This window comes from Enoplosus armatus, chromosome 1 (assembly GCF_043641665.1).
Source record: "Enoplosus armatus isolate fEnoArm2 chromosome 1, fEnoArm2.hap1, whole genome shotgun sequence".
In the NCBI taxonomy this organism is placed as follows: Eukaryota; Metazoa; Chordata; class Actinopteri; order Centrarchiformes; family Enoplosidae; genus Enoplosus; species Enoplosus armatus.
The window spans coordinates 9,784,896-9,800,739 of record NC_092180.1 but is presented as its reverse complement, the minus strand read 5'-3'; the positions used below and the strand labels follow the sequence as shown (position 1 = coordinate 9,800,739).

Below are 15,844 nucleotides of genomic sequence, written 5' to 3'. Positions count from 1 at the left end.
TTTGTGTTGTTAGATGATGATTATAATGAAGGCATGATAATGGTGATGTCATTTCTTCAAACTTTTTAATCATGGGGTGCTTGAAAAATAATATAAATGAAGCAAAGAAAACCTTAACTAATCTGTGAATCACACTATATCTGTATGTGGCATTAGCAGGTTGTGTATTGATTACAGCATAATTAGGTGACTGTAATGTCTGTATTTCACTTTTTTTCTAAAGAAAGCAGAGCCAGTCATTAATCAAGGGCACTTTGTGCTTTTCTATTCCCCTGGTGTAATAAACATGACCATTTGCATGTAGATTGGTACAATCACTGGCCCAAGTGGGCAGCAGAGGATAATTTGAATCAGCCATTTTCTCTTCTAATCTGTGCATACCTGCTGTTTGAGACAATGCAGAGACAAAGCCTGATTGAAAGACCACTTGAGGCATAGTGCTAAAAAAAATATATATAAATACAGCAGTATTATGTATATTATATAGGCCAGTGATTCCCAAGCAGGGATACTTGTACCTTGGGGGGTACCTCTGCAGTTGCCATGGGGCACCTGGAATGATTGTTGAGTATCTTGGATAATTTGAAAAATAAATCCACGTTTGTGTTCAGCACGGGCCGAGCGGTGGTGCAGCTGCGGCCTTTCTGTGTGGAGTTCCCATGTTCTCTGCCGGCGTTAATTTTAGCTAATGGATTGATGAATATTTGTGTTCAAGAGGAAAATAAACAGTCAAATTACGTAACAAATTGGTGTGATTGATCTTTGGCACATTTAGTGTCACAATAGCCAATAAACCACTAGGTACAACTGGCCAACTACACAAGAAAAGCTGCCAACATCAGTCAGTGGAAGTCAGTTAACAATTGCAAGTGCGTAAATACTAGTTAGCTAGTGAGTGGTAGTACTACAAATGCAAATGTGACCAAACCTACAACCTGCAAACTATCAGCTATTACATTAAATACATTTATGGATAGATAAAACATCCTGCTTGCACAGTCAAAATAGACCTTTTTCTTGAAAAAACTCTCATTCACACTTTAGCAACATCTCCAGGATGAGGATATCTCCTCTCCTTTACCAGCCGAGAAAAAAAGCAGTCAGTTCTTTTGTTCCCGTCATCATAAAATAATGTGGTATATCAATCTCCAGGAGCCCACACTTCACATAAAAAAATATCTTGCTTACATGTATTCAAAACGACTCAGCAGACCAAATATTTCAAACAAAACCAAAACGCCACACAACACATTTACTTGTGCCTCAGTTTCTCTTTACTGGCTCCCTATTGATGCATGGAGTCCTACCCTTAACAGTGTGCAGGAATATGTTGATCCATTTAATTGAAAGGACACTGTAAGAGGTAGAACCTCACATCAGCCCTCCTTCCTCTGGAACAGACTTTCTGACATTTCTGTAAAAGAGTGAGTCTGGATTCAGTTCCCGTTTATTAAGCACAGTCTGTAACCTGCCTAAACTCCCACCTTATTAGCCATTGTCTTCTCTTTGTTTATTTTTTTGCAGTTTGTCATTGACTTAATTCTCTTGTGGCCTGACCTACTATTGTTTTCATATCCACGTAATCAATACACACATGAACACAGAGACAAATCCTTATTTTCATCTCTTTTTCCTGCATAGCTCTGCATGATAATCTTCACTATTAATAGAGCGCTGTGATTTAGTCTGACTTAACGTGACAGACATTGACCATCAAGGCTTATTAGCAGCTAGCTTCTTCTTATTATCTTGTGCTCCAGAATAAGCTTGTTTGCCTCATTACATTCTGACTTCGCACTCTGTGATCAGAATGACATCTCATGTCATGTATCACCATTGTGAATAAGTTGGTGATTGAGCGTATTGTCAGTGACACTGAATTTCGTATTTTGATTTTAAACAGTATTCTTTTGCTGTTTCCTACACAGTAACATAGCTGTACATGCAAATAGCATAATCAAAAATCTGTCACTGCTGAAAACTGATTTGAGAAAGCCCACAGGGTGTCAAGTGACAACCTGCTACTCCTGCTGAAACCTTGAAGAGCTGTGGATGGATGATAAGCACCAGCACACCATGACACTACAACTGTAGATAAGAGACAACTAGGTATACCCAAAGTATATATACTCCATTGTACTGCTGCTCGACAAACAAACTAGTAACTCTGAAATAGATCCGGTCTGGCCCAGTGAAACATGGAAATTGAACTCTTTCGTGACTTTTCAATGTTGGTTATGTTTGTTAAGTTAAAGTTAAATGCACGTGAATTTGAGCCAAGTCAGTAGCTCTACTATACCTTATAAGTGAATTTGAATTTGTGATAGATAGATAGATAGATCGATAGATAGATAGATAGATCAAAGTAAAGGAAATGTGGCATGGTGGAGCAGTCCTTGACAAATCTAAGAAAAGTGCACAATTTTTGCAGTTATATGCAAATCCATGCAAAGGTTTATGGAATACTGATCTTGAATAGCTATTTCCTCCCATTTTCAGAGTGTGTCAGTACTGGCAGGAAAAAGAACTAAAAAGTATTACTACTAAAATAAGAAAGAAAATAGAATCCTATTCGCATTGATGTCCAGGGTCAAAGAATCAACACAGCTCACTTTAACAGCATCAGCATGCATATTCTGCTCATTTTTGCAAAGTCATAGCTCTTCTACATAGATACAACAGTATATGTAACATCATGTTCCCTTCACCCATACGAAATGGCTCGTTGCTCATGGTTACTATGCTCAAGAAGTCAAGTTTCTCCCTGCATGCACAAAGCACACACACACACACACACACACACACACACACACAAGCAAATAGCCGGTGGCTGATGTTTTGTGCACAGCCCCTGAGTGCTTTAAATAACATTGAGGCACAGGTGTTGAGGAATGCAAGGGATTCAGAACTGTGTCAGATGGTGCTGACTTTTGCTTACAGCACTGTGCAAATGTTGCAGATGTCCACAAAGACAGATACCTTAAAGACAAAGAAACCATTAGATTGCCTACTGATACGGTGTCATTAGGATGTGCTGGCGGCTGATCTGTTTAATTCTGCAGAAGCTGTTGAATAAATGTGAGCCCTGAGCAGTAGCTGTTTAACGATGGACACTTTGACCAAACAGCATTCACATGTCTCTCTTTCAGTCCTCCTACTCAGCATCAACAGATCACAGAGGTTATAGAGGAGGAGAGAATCATCCTCATTTTTGGCCAGAGGTTGTTTGCAACTATAAGGGAGTATTCTTGTTTTAGTCTGCTGGCTATTACTAATGAGATAACATTTGGCTAATTAATTGGATGCACACTATCAGTGCTGATGTGCCAGTCCCACACCAACAACCTACAGCCTTCAGAATGTCAAGGGGGAACGGATGGAGAGGGAGTGAGAGTGATTGAGTGTGGGGGGTTTAGTGTCCATAGGGCTTGTTTATTTATCCATGCTGTTAAGCATGCCCAGATGTTGTTATTTGGGAATGAATGAGGCTTTGTTTTGGTCCAGCATGGAGGCTCAAAGTGCCATACTGCTGTCTCCAGCTGCTGCTCAAAAACCCACAAGATACGTCTGGCAGATTAATTCTCTATGCTTTAAATCTGCTGTAGGTTTTCTCTGCGACCCTTTCATCCTCCACTTGAGAACATACATAAATACATATACCATCAATCCATCACTGTATACACCAAGGCATATAATGATATACAGTATTAGAAAACATAGCCTGTTTTCATAAAGATCTGCCTCACACCAAGAACAAATATGTTGTATATAGCTTGGGGAAATGTGTGAGTGGTATAGTGGTTGGTGTCCAACAAGGCATGGAATTACAGGTCCATACAGCTTTGCAGCAAATTTAAAAACAGGTTCTGTGATCTACAGTAAAGGCTATCTGGGGTGGGATAGATATGATAGTGAGCAGAGCAGAACAGAGCAACACGCTGGATGCATCCTCAAGAGAATACTAGTCTGGCTGATGGATCCTTTCTAGTGCTCCCTTTGAGGCCATGCAGCAGCTTCTCATGAGAGGAGATGAAGGGCAGGAGGGAGTCCAAATAGAAAAAGAAACAAAGCTTGAGAATGGAAGTGAAGGGTGGTCAAAGAGATAGAAAAGAGGAGCTAGCAAGATGGAAGAGAAGAAAAGAAAAGTGAAAGGGAGGAACGGTAAGAAAAACAAAAACACTTTTTCATCATTTACATAATTTCCATGATCACTGATATGTATTATTGTCTTAGACTTCACTTAAATCTATTCTCAGATCAATTTGTAATTCAAATATTCAGCCAAAGGTTCTCTCCATCGGACCCACACATTTTTCCTTTTAAACGTACTGTTTACAGCATGGTATGTGAGGAAATAAGTGTGCTACTGATGTTTGTGTGATACTTGGTGGAAATAATTCCTTGATTCCTATAAAGAATGTTTACTGGGCAATGCACATACCACATACTGAACATGTATTGTACATCTATATGCTGTATCTACTGAAAGTCTCTATCTGTCTAAAAATGCAACATATTCACACTATTCATTATTCAATACTTTGTGGAAGCATCACTGGCAGCAGTTACAGGATCAAATGTTCTTGGATATGCCTTTATCATCGTGTATTTTGTGTCGAGGCTTGTTTATTTCTCTAATATTTGTCCTGCATTAATTGGTTGCAGGATTGGAATCATTATTTATGATTTGGAAAACATTATAAAGCGGTAATTGAACAGTAGCATGGTCTGTCGCCAAAATAGCCTACAACCCTTTAAAACTGCATGTGGTCTGACAGCCCGTGCTACCAATTGACAATCTTAATTTTTAGTATTTGGATCAACATAGTATTCACTTGAGACACAATGCATTTCTTAGTAATTCTAATTCACCACAATTTCTGTCTTGAGTCTAATTTAGATATTCAAATTTGTAGCCACTATGTCACACTAAAGACTATAAAAACCCAAGTAATCCAAAACATTTTCCCACTGCTTTCCTTCCTTTTACCCCGATGCTCTCTTCCCTCAGTGTTTCCCTCAAAACTTCACTGCACCACTCTTGGGGTTAACTTTAGATCCACTATAAGTGGAATATTCTATCAAAGTTGTTGAATTTTAGTAAAGTAACATTAAAAATTAAGCAGTTGTTTTAGGAGTCGATAGATTTCGTACTAACCTTACTTAAAAGCTAACTTGATGTTTCCTCTGTATGGGCTGGTAATGATTGTTTATCAAACAATATTAGATTCTAGACTTTTATGCTAAATTTCAATAAAGATACTTGTAAATATGGTATGAATCATATACTTTGGGTTCTCCAGTGCATTAAAACCATCAGGCCTCTCATGCTTTAGGAAGAAGCTTTAGGTTGTTCTGAATCAGATATTGTGGACAGGCCACAGAGTTGGCAGAGCACAGTGTCAGACATGCTGCAGAGTAACAGCACAGGGGCGCTCCAAAAGACTCCGACCTTTCCTGCTCTTCTTCTAAAGTACATCACAAATTTCATTTGCAGTTCTGGGTCAAGCCACCTCCAGAAGTTCTTAGGTGACTCCTGCCTTTTAGACTGCAGCACTGAGGAGGAGTGGAGGAGACTTGTGGAGAGTTTTGTCTGTTGGAGCAAGTAGAACCATCATCTTAATGGCTGGAAGACAAAAGAGCTTGTAATACAAGAGGTACCAATCACGTTATTATGGCCCCAATCCACAAGTCTTTTACTGTAAGATTTCATATTTGCCCAGATGGATCCAAAATGTATTATTTGTTGTTTTTTTTATATATTTTTTTATACACGATACATCTGCATAGTCCATATTTTATAGACCTAAAAATGTATGAAAGCTGAGTAACTATACATTTACAAATATACCCTCCGTCACAGATTTCCTTTGAGGGTCTCCAAATGTGTTTTTTTCTGGAGAGATGAGTTTCATTATGGATCTGATGTAGCAGAAAGGTTAGCAAGGATTTGGACAGACTCCCACGTGAACAAAGTAAACACTAAACACAGGTTGCTGAAATGGAGCACTGATGCACGCTGAGATGTCACACTTACTCAAAATGCTGTGTATTAAGAAATGCTCAAGTGTTTTAATTGAGCTCAATGGGGAGATTTTGACAGCTGGAGTACCTAGAGCAAACAAAGGATCCAAAATGGATCGGACTTTACTTAGCCCATACCAATCCATCAAGAATGCTTGGATCAACCCCAATCCAATTCCCAGGTATCGGCTACTGACATACCTGCTTGTGATGGATTTAAAATAAAAAATTCTGAGAGAGCAACAAGCAACTTACACAGTGTCAGTAAGCACAATGAAAATAGGGTGATGCTGCAGTTGTAGACATGCCTGGATTTTCATATTAAGAACAAACTGTTCCGCACTGATAAGATGGAGGAATGGTGCAAAGAAGGGCAGACTGTTCTCATGGGGCTCTGGTCCTTTAGTGCATGCAACAGGCAGACCAGAACACGGTTCTTTGTGGTGATGTGCTAGAAGAAAAGATGCAGAAAGTAAGCTTGATTAACAAACTGGTGAAAAACTGCTGTCTGGCCTGGAGCCTGGGGCACCAGCAATGGGGACTATGAGGACTACACTAAACTCCATTGTAGAAAATACCTTCCACCCCCTCAATGGTGAGATGAAGCTACAGTACAGAACATCTTCACTCTTTGCCTCAGCATCCAAACTTGTGCCTACAGCTATTAGACTGTACAATGCCTTGGGACCAAGCATCTCAAATCTAAGCCAACTAGGAGGGAAGTGAGGCACAGCGTGTGTACTGCACTGCAGAAACTAAACAAGCCACCATGGACAGCTTCGCTACATCTGGATGCACCAGATGCCAAAACATTTTAGCCTTTTGCTGTAATGTTTTCTTCCAGACATGTTTCTGCATATTCATGCAGATTCTCTGCATGAGTCGTTACATATTGCAATTTCACTGTAGCTATGTTACATTGTTCACATTTGGATACTACAGTGGTATTGCAAAAATAATGTATGTATGTATGTAACTCTGTCCTGGAACATTTGTAAAGAGGACAGCTAGGAATACAAATCATCATGGTCTACATTTGATTCAGTGTGTTGTTCTTTATAATACCAATTCATATAGTATATACCTTTTCAAGGGATAAACTGTTTATGACCTTTTGTAGGCTTAACATGGAATGAAACTTTAATATACAAAATCCTTGTTATTTGATGTAACAAAATATAAACTTCTCTGGTTTAAATATAAAAGTCGAAGAGAGTAATTTTTGTAGACCTTTCTGAAAGACTGTTTTGACAGCGCTGCCATCTCTGATACAAGTAACACATCTGATATTCAGACCTTCAGTTTGATAGTTATCTGTGCTGCCATCATCATGTTATCGTCATCCATCCATCCATCCATTGTTACTGTCCATCCATTTAACCACACATAAATGACACAAATGAGGCATTCCATAATAATGGCTATATGACTCATATGATAGCTAAAGTGTAGGATAGCAAAGAAAAATTAGTGAAGTTTGAATATTCATGGTACATTGTATAGCATAGACAGTTATGGAAGACAGATACCAAATATTGTGCGTCATTTACAAACAGTGTCATTACTGAAAATGTCTGAGATCTATGCGTGAAAGGCCAAATCCATTACATAAACAGATGAATGAAGCCAGCAGTGTTACAGATTATATGTGTAAAATGAGCTATTTCTTATATGCAATATGATATGTCAACACAATATCAAAGACAAAACAAATTATCTATTTAAAAATAGATACATTAACAAAGACATTTTCTTTCTGTTAGTAATTCACATTTGTCTTTTGTGTTTCTGCATGGCAAAGTAAAGATGGCAACACAGATTTTCAAAACACATTTTAAATTGCTGCTTTACACAGCTCAGTGCAAGTGCTCAGTCCCCATGACAACAATAGCCATGTAAAAATGATTTCTTCTCCCTCTCTAATCTTCCACTGCATTAGACTCAGCCACTGACCTTGTAATCTAATTTCTGTTCTAAGTCAGTGAGTATGCCTGCTCATCTCAGCAGTGGGTCGAATACATTTCTGGTCAAAGACCCTCAGTATTACTGATGATAACAATGAGACACATATGCGATAACTGATTCAGTTTTCACACTTGCCCCTTATCTATTTTTCTGTTTATGATAATAATGACATTTATATAATGTAAATTATTTTTTGCTCACACTTCATTGGACAAGGGTAGTAGTTGGGCAAGTAGAAATTTTAATCTGCAGTTGGCTTTAATTCATGCTCTTGGGACCATGAATATCTGTGCCAAATTTCATGTTAAGGCCTGGCCAAAGTGCTGCAGCGACAGGCCATGCCACTAAAGTGGTTGGAAAATACATAAATAAATAAACAACACGCAGACGACACTCACAGACACTCTCTATGTTGACTTTTGAGTTCAATACAAGAGTATAATCTTTTAATCATCATCAGCTGGTTTTGGCTTTGATGCTGTAAGTTATTCAACAGATAGAGATAATGATCATGTTGACCTCATAAGACAGTAACACTGCACCATAACCGCAATTCACTTTTCCCTATATATACAAGACACCAGGAAATGCAACCATCTAAATGAGAGAAAATAATGACCGCAAGCATCATTGTTGCTCAGTGGTTCGGCCCAATTGCTTCACAGTGGGCCATATTACACTGTGTCTGTGTCTTCATGTTTTTATTTGTGATGAGGTTATTTGTGGTACACAGCAAGTATTGATTTTAATCTGGAATGAGAAGATAAGATATTGTCACTGGTGCTTTGCTATCAAAGTGCACTGATGAGTACGTATTACTTTTCATTACTGTAAGCAAAATAATCATCTCATGTTTACTGGAAACTATAACACATTCATGATTGTAACATATGAGTTTATATATTTATATATATTTAACAGACATGGACTTCTGTTGTCCCTAAGCTGGTGTCAATGTACTAATTCATAATAAGTGATATTTAGAATTGCATGTATTGAGACAATATTTTTGGAAACTACAGCTTTCAGTTGGTGGATTTTTAGAGTAATTTAAGATGATTTGCGTTTCATTAATACATTCATTAGTGAAATTGTATGAATTTAGCATGGTGATGAAATAACTAGGTTAAAGCCACGCAGTTGTCTAAAATGATTATAGATTCAAGAATTGTTGTTAAATATAACACACAATGTGCTATATTTTTTTGTTGGCTGATGAACATGTGTTGTTTCACCCTGCCACCTTTACTCTTGAGAATTGTGTTCAATGCAACTTTGTTCTGCATCAGCAAAGTACATTTGGAGTAGAATTAAGACTTTTATAATCATATTTTCAAAATGTCATTGTGTTTTACATTTTATTCCTAAAATATCTGTCCACCAGTTATGGTCTCAGCAACTTTACCACTTGGTTTGCATTAGGGTCAGAACTTTGAGCTTATGGCAACTTAAGTGACTGATGTCACAGTAAAACACATTTACTGTTTCACGTTTGTCCATCCACCTCCACCTCTTCACAGCCATACTTTGCCATGTACTATAATCTTACACTGCTTTCCTTATTGCCACTAAATGTTGGCAGTAAAGAATAGCTGAAGGAATCACTAAACTGCTGTTGCAAATTAGTTGCATATGAAAATCATTTTTAGGAGGCAGGGTTGACCCTTGTAGTTTACAGTGCATGTAGTTGGGCATATTATAGATTATGGTTTCTTTTTATGGCTAGACAGATATTGCCCCACAGTAACACTAATGGTCTCAAAAATATGCAAATGGTGATATCTGATGAAGCCAACTTCAAATAATCAATGATTACTACACATTTACTGTAGACAGAGACCTTTTTGTGTTATCATACATTTCAAGCAATTAACCAGTAATTTCATCCAATAATCACTATTATTGCCTCTGCAACGTATGCAAAAATTACATGTATGACTTTAAGATGATTTTATTATTATGGGAATTACTTGTGTTGGTGCGGTTCCTTGTGAATTTGAAATGAATGTGCTCTGTTTGTCTACACGCTCTTCTTCTGGAGTCACTCAACACAGCTCAACAAAGACCCAGAGTGCAGAGTCTGAATGAGCATCGAGGATGAGTAAATGGCCTGTAGCAGAAAGCAACAACAGTGTAACAGATATGGTGCTACGTATTCATTTATTTGGAGTACTTTCCAGGCATGTGCTCTTCCAGTAAAGCCCACACAGTCATAAGCATAATGCATTAGCATAAAGAGAAAGGGGACACAGCAGGTACACCAACTGCTTACTTGCAGAGGATCAGCAATGGGTAGTGGGGAAAAAAATTGAAAGAGTGAGGTGAGAGCGAGAAAAGAGTGGAAAAACTGAGAGACTGATAGGTTCTATGGTGAAGTAGTGAAAAGGAGACATGTAATTCTCTGTGTTGATCATTACCTTGAGCCTGAAGGAATTTGATAATAAAACAGAAACTTGTTAATCCCCCGAGAGCTCTGTAATTGCAATGTTGAGGTACATCTCCTCTCTGTTAATAATTGTAATTTCAGAGCATGCTCTACCTACATATACATTTATTCATAATTACCTGAGGGAAAGGATAGTGCCGTACTGTCTATTAAAAGTGCACTGAATTCAATGGATATAAGGAATTATGCTTGGAAAGTTAAGGCCAGTAATTTACTGATTTGGTACAAACATGCAGCTTGTAAAATAAAAGGAGGAAATGTCTTTTCTTTCTGAATGTAAGTCCTCTTTTAACTGGACTGCATGTAAGCTAGTTTACGATACTCGATTTTTGTCTCATGCAGCTAAACATAATCTTATAGCACAGCTTCACTGTGTCATAGTTCGCAACAAATGTGTCAAGATTTATAAGTTGTTCATGCATCAAATTGGCAGTGATGGGAAAAGTTAGCACCTCCTCTTCAACACCGAGAACCGTCTGCCTCGGCTGCAGTGGTGTTAAGGTGTTACCACAAAACGGCAATTATATATTTAGGCCCACTGGATCACATGAATTGATGCAAAAACAGTTTACTCGGGATAGGACAGAATATTTACAGTTCAGAAATGTTCTAGATGTGCACACAAACACAGCACAGATATGGGGAAATTAATTTGAAAGATTTAATGGGGGAAATCAGTGAGCAATAATGCCTTTTACAGATTCATCATATCACTAAAACGTGTCAGTCATATATTCTAATTTCAGTGCATTTGTTGGCTTTGAAAAAACAAAGACAAAGCAAGAACATATAGAAAATACAAACCTGATAATGATAACATGAAATGTGAGTGATGGCCATATGCATGAATCTGCTTTGTGAGATGGTGGGTGCACTGGGAGGAAGTGGAGGTCAGGGCCTGGCAGAGACCCCTGTTGGGTGCAGGTGGCGAATAACTTCTGTCAGCCAAGTAATTAAGTGTCCATCACATCCTTGCAGGAGGGCTATGCAACCCAGAAGCCTCTTCCAATCTCCATCTGTGAGAAGGACTGGAGCTACAATATGGCCCTACATATGATCTGTATATCTATACTAACACATGGAAAAATGTGTTGGAAAGAACACATGGAACATATGATATAATCTGTTTGAGAAAACATAAAAGTTAATGCTTTTATGTGACATATTTAATTATTTAGATTTGTCACTGAAAAGTGAATGAATGAATAAACAAGAAATTATTAAGGAAGAAAAAAAAAAATATATATATTATTTATATATTGTCATATTAGAAATCAAATCGAGGCAAGCAGGTGGGCAAACAGCAGTCTGATTTGCCTTTAGCAACAGCTTAAATCCTGAGGTTTCCAACTGTAATTAGTTAGTAATTATACAGTCGTGAGCAGCAGTATGCACTGGTGCTTGTGCTTGATCAATGTCACAAAAACAGTGTTTTCTTGGTTTCTTTGGGTCGGTAGCCTAAAAGCCACATGCTTGCCTTTTTTTACTTTGACAAGACTGCATGACCCTGCATGAAGAGGAACCTTTACATCTGCTTAGGTTTGAGCCTAAATCAGAAACTGAAGGTTCTCAAGGTTATGACTTATTCCATTGCACTTGTACTCTCATCTCTCAACTTCGGGGAAGTCTAATTTATGGTTCGATGTCAGTACATTGTAGGTACCTACAGTGTCACGTAGTTGCTGTAGCTTTAATTTGAATAGGAAGACCAAAATAAAGCAGCAAGAACGTGATTTGCTAGAGGTAGTAGGGGATGCTCTATGAGCCATGAGCAACCTTCACATGTTCACCTTTTTGAAGAAAGGAATAAATCAAAAGCAATGATTAGGTGTGATAATCACAAATCGAGATAAATTGAGATGGGCTCTGACCTTTGATGGGGTTTGTGACGGCAAAATGTTGAAAGGAAAAGAAAAACATATTACTATGTGCAGGTGATCTATTACAATTCAAACACTGGCTGTGGCCCAAAATAGATGTTGGCTACAAAATGTGCTTTCCATTGGTTGAAAAGCATATCACATTCTTGGATTAAATCACTTTTATCATGATTGCTTTGTAACAGGCGAAACGGTGACAAACTCATGTGACATCTAGCTGCAATGTAGTACAACATTTTTTTTGACTGGGTGGGTGTTGATATGTGTAGTTACTCAGTCTTAATGTCGGAACATGTGTGAAACTAATTTGTTGTTTTTGAAGATGGCAGCAATTAATCTCTCAAATGACCTGGCTAGATTAAATGAGAAGAAAGAGAGGATGCTAGGAAAATAAATGCCAGCATTAGGGAAGAAATTACAAGATGACCTTACTGAACAATGATTTATGGATTCCCTAGTCAAGCAATTACAGCAGGTGATACCTTTGAAATTTCAAACCATGGAAATTAAATTTGCTCCTTTGCAAACTGTGCACTTGTCAAGGGCATTTAAACTGTTACCTACATTGGGAGGCTCCTCTGCAGTCATCTCTCTTCCTTTGGCAAATCACTCAGCTCTCAGAGTGATAGAGCATATATGGGGGTGGACAAAATAACGAAAACATCTAACAATACATGAATATCAAATACCTAAAAAGCAGTACAACTCAAAGACGTAGATTTCAGAGGTGTTGGAAAAATTGTAATTCCTTAAAAAATTGCAAGTGGTTAATACACCAATCTACGACACATTATCTGGACAAATGGCAATGACAATGATTTGCCTTCAGCAAGCACAACCAGTACAAGCAAACTGGTAGTATTTTTTCTGATGATCACCCAAAAAAAGCATGACGGGTTGCAGTCATTGTTTGGATAAAATAAAACCATCTGCATCAAGTAAAAAAGATCATCAGAACTCCCACAATTTTTTTTTTTTTTTTATTTCTCAGCAGTCTGAGTTAAATGCTTTTTACACCAGGTTGCGCATCTTTGTATGTTAAACTTCAGCCAATGAGAATCCTATCACAAATACCAACAGTACTCTAATGCATTATTCTTTAAATTGAATAACAAAATTACCGATATATCAGTCATAATTAATTAACTAGTAACTGTAGCGCAACACTGCTTATTGTCACATTCCACTATAATATGACCTTATATTTGTGTACCTGCTTTTGTAAATGTGAAAAGTTTAGGCCCATTTGAAAGTGTAAGCCTTTTTTCATTTGTCATTTCTGTTATTAAGGCACTTGTACAATAGCAGTAGAATACATTGTGCTTTCCGTATATGCTCCCTTTTCCGTGTCACATGTTTTGATAAAGAAGAAAAATCAAAACAAGCTGGTTTTGAATCATGTTTCGGAAGAAACAAATCAATCAAACTAATCTCAAGGATTATGTTCCCTCATTGCCTGTCTGAGGGACTGATGATAAGAAAATATTTTTTATTACGCTGTCTTGTGTAAATGCTAATTATTGAGGTGCTTGTAAATCTTTACATCTGTGCCTACCATCATGACTCTCCCCTGCCACTGCTGTTGTAATGGCTCTTTCTAACATGCAACTGCAGAACTTGGAACATGAGGATGAAAGCAGAGTTACACACCACTCAGGTGCATTTGGAGCACATGTCTCAGCCTATCCATATGTCACCAAAACATGAAAGTACAAGGCAGATGAACATGGGCTTTCATTAGCACTGAAGACCCTAATACTGAGCTGAGAGGTTAAAATAACGTGGTATATTGACATGACGGGCACTCTGAGGGATTTCCTCTTTTATTATATTGATATATATTTGCAAAGCTGGTACTTTACCTACTGTTATCCAAGACAGCTGGTGGCAATAAGTGTACAGTACATGTACAAAATTGCATTTTAGTGCAGAATTGAATTCAGTTTCGTCTTACTTTCTTAGCATGGTGTTCTACCTAACAAAAATGAACAGTTATTATGAAGGCAGCTGTTTTACACCTGTTTAGTAACATCAGGTGGGTAATTATAACAAATGTGGTACTGTATAAAAAACCCTGTAGGATGATGTGGGAACTTCTCCAGCATTGCTGACTTTCCACAATATTAACTCACATAGGTTGTTCTCCTTATGTCCTTGTTTAAATAATATATATATTTTTTTATAATTTTACATTCAGCTTACTACTTGGTTTTTTTTGTTTTCTCAGTCAATGGCGAACAGCGACTGTTACTGGATACTGGTAGATGTTGCTACTTTAGCTAAGCAGTGTCCAGTTTTACGAGCAGACATTCCCATTTGTATTAAAAAAAAAAAAAATGTTTTTGTTGTATTTTAATGGTATTCAATACTGCATTTGTCGACAAAAGTTTGAAAATATTTGCTCATATAGATACAGGTAACGTCACATGGTGTCAAGGTTCTATCTTAAATATTAGAAAATATTGGAGAAATTGACCAAATTGGTAATAAATTGTTAGGAGTAAGGTTGAAATATTATAATATTTTATTTACTTCTCTGCATTTGTCTTTGCACAATTCCTTGAATTCAGCTTCTCTTTTCCTCCGTCATGTCTTTTTGATTAGGAGGAAAACATATTGTTTTACCTTGTACTGTACAAAATAAGATATCTTGACAACACTGTTATTTTGGCTAAATAAATGACAATAAGAAAGCCTTCAGCTGCTGAAGTAGTAAAGAATAGCTAGTAAATTGTCAATGGCACTCTGTCAAAACCCATTCCTCCTATGGTCCTCTCAGTCATTGGACATTTGATGAGTAGCTTTGTCTGTTCCCCTCTCAATGTCAAAAAATCAGCAGGCACTCTGACTCTCTGATGGGGTCAAAGACCTCTGCCGCTGTGAGAGGGTGACCATGTTGAGTTGAGGACACGGTCTGTCATCACACGTAGACATACAGGCACACATTTCAGACACAAGTGAAACAGTATGAGCCAGCGACTAGCACATTAAAAAATAAAATAAATGAAATGAAACACACACAGGATAGTAATTTTTAGCTAGCAGCCAGACGTGTGGTGTCATTGCTGTGTATGTCTGCAGTTGTTATTTTTATCCTACATTTGAATCCGGTGACACATTAAATAATGCAAATCTGAATTCACTTGACAAAGGAGTGGATATGAAAGGAACGACATGTATGGGGCATGAGCAGAAACGGTGCCAGCGGCCTCATCATTTCATTTCCTTTAGCCCATCTATAAATGGCATGCATTTTAATCCTTTTAATTATGGATCCTCGCTACAATTACCTCAAATTAAATTACTTTGCAAACCTCAGAAGGATACATAGCTAACTGAGAAGAAGAGGATCATTCTGCCAGGGATTTAACCTCAGTTTCTCTGTGACACATTGAGCTATCACCCCCACCTCCTAAATCCAACTCCATATGGAACTGAAATATTGAGAATGCCTAAAAGCCCATACTGTACCCATTCTAGAACCCAATCAGCCCTCAAACTCCTTCAAATCCCCTCTTTCCCAGTCCTA

At 37.7% G+C, this 15,844-nt stretch overlaps 1 protein-coding gene across 1 annotated transcript in view; it reads right to left on the bottom strand.

The window, feature by feature from the left end:
* LOC139285327 (protocadherin-9) overlaps positions 1-15,844 on the bottom strand; it is a 181,935-nt gene that overhangs the window by 4,229 nt on the left and 161,862 nt on the right. The window lies entirely within an intron of this gene.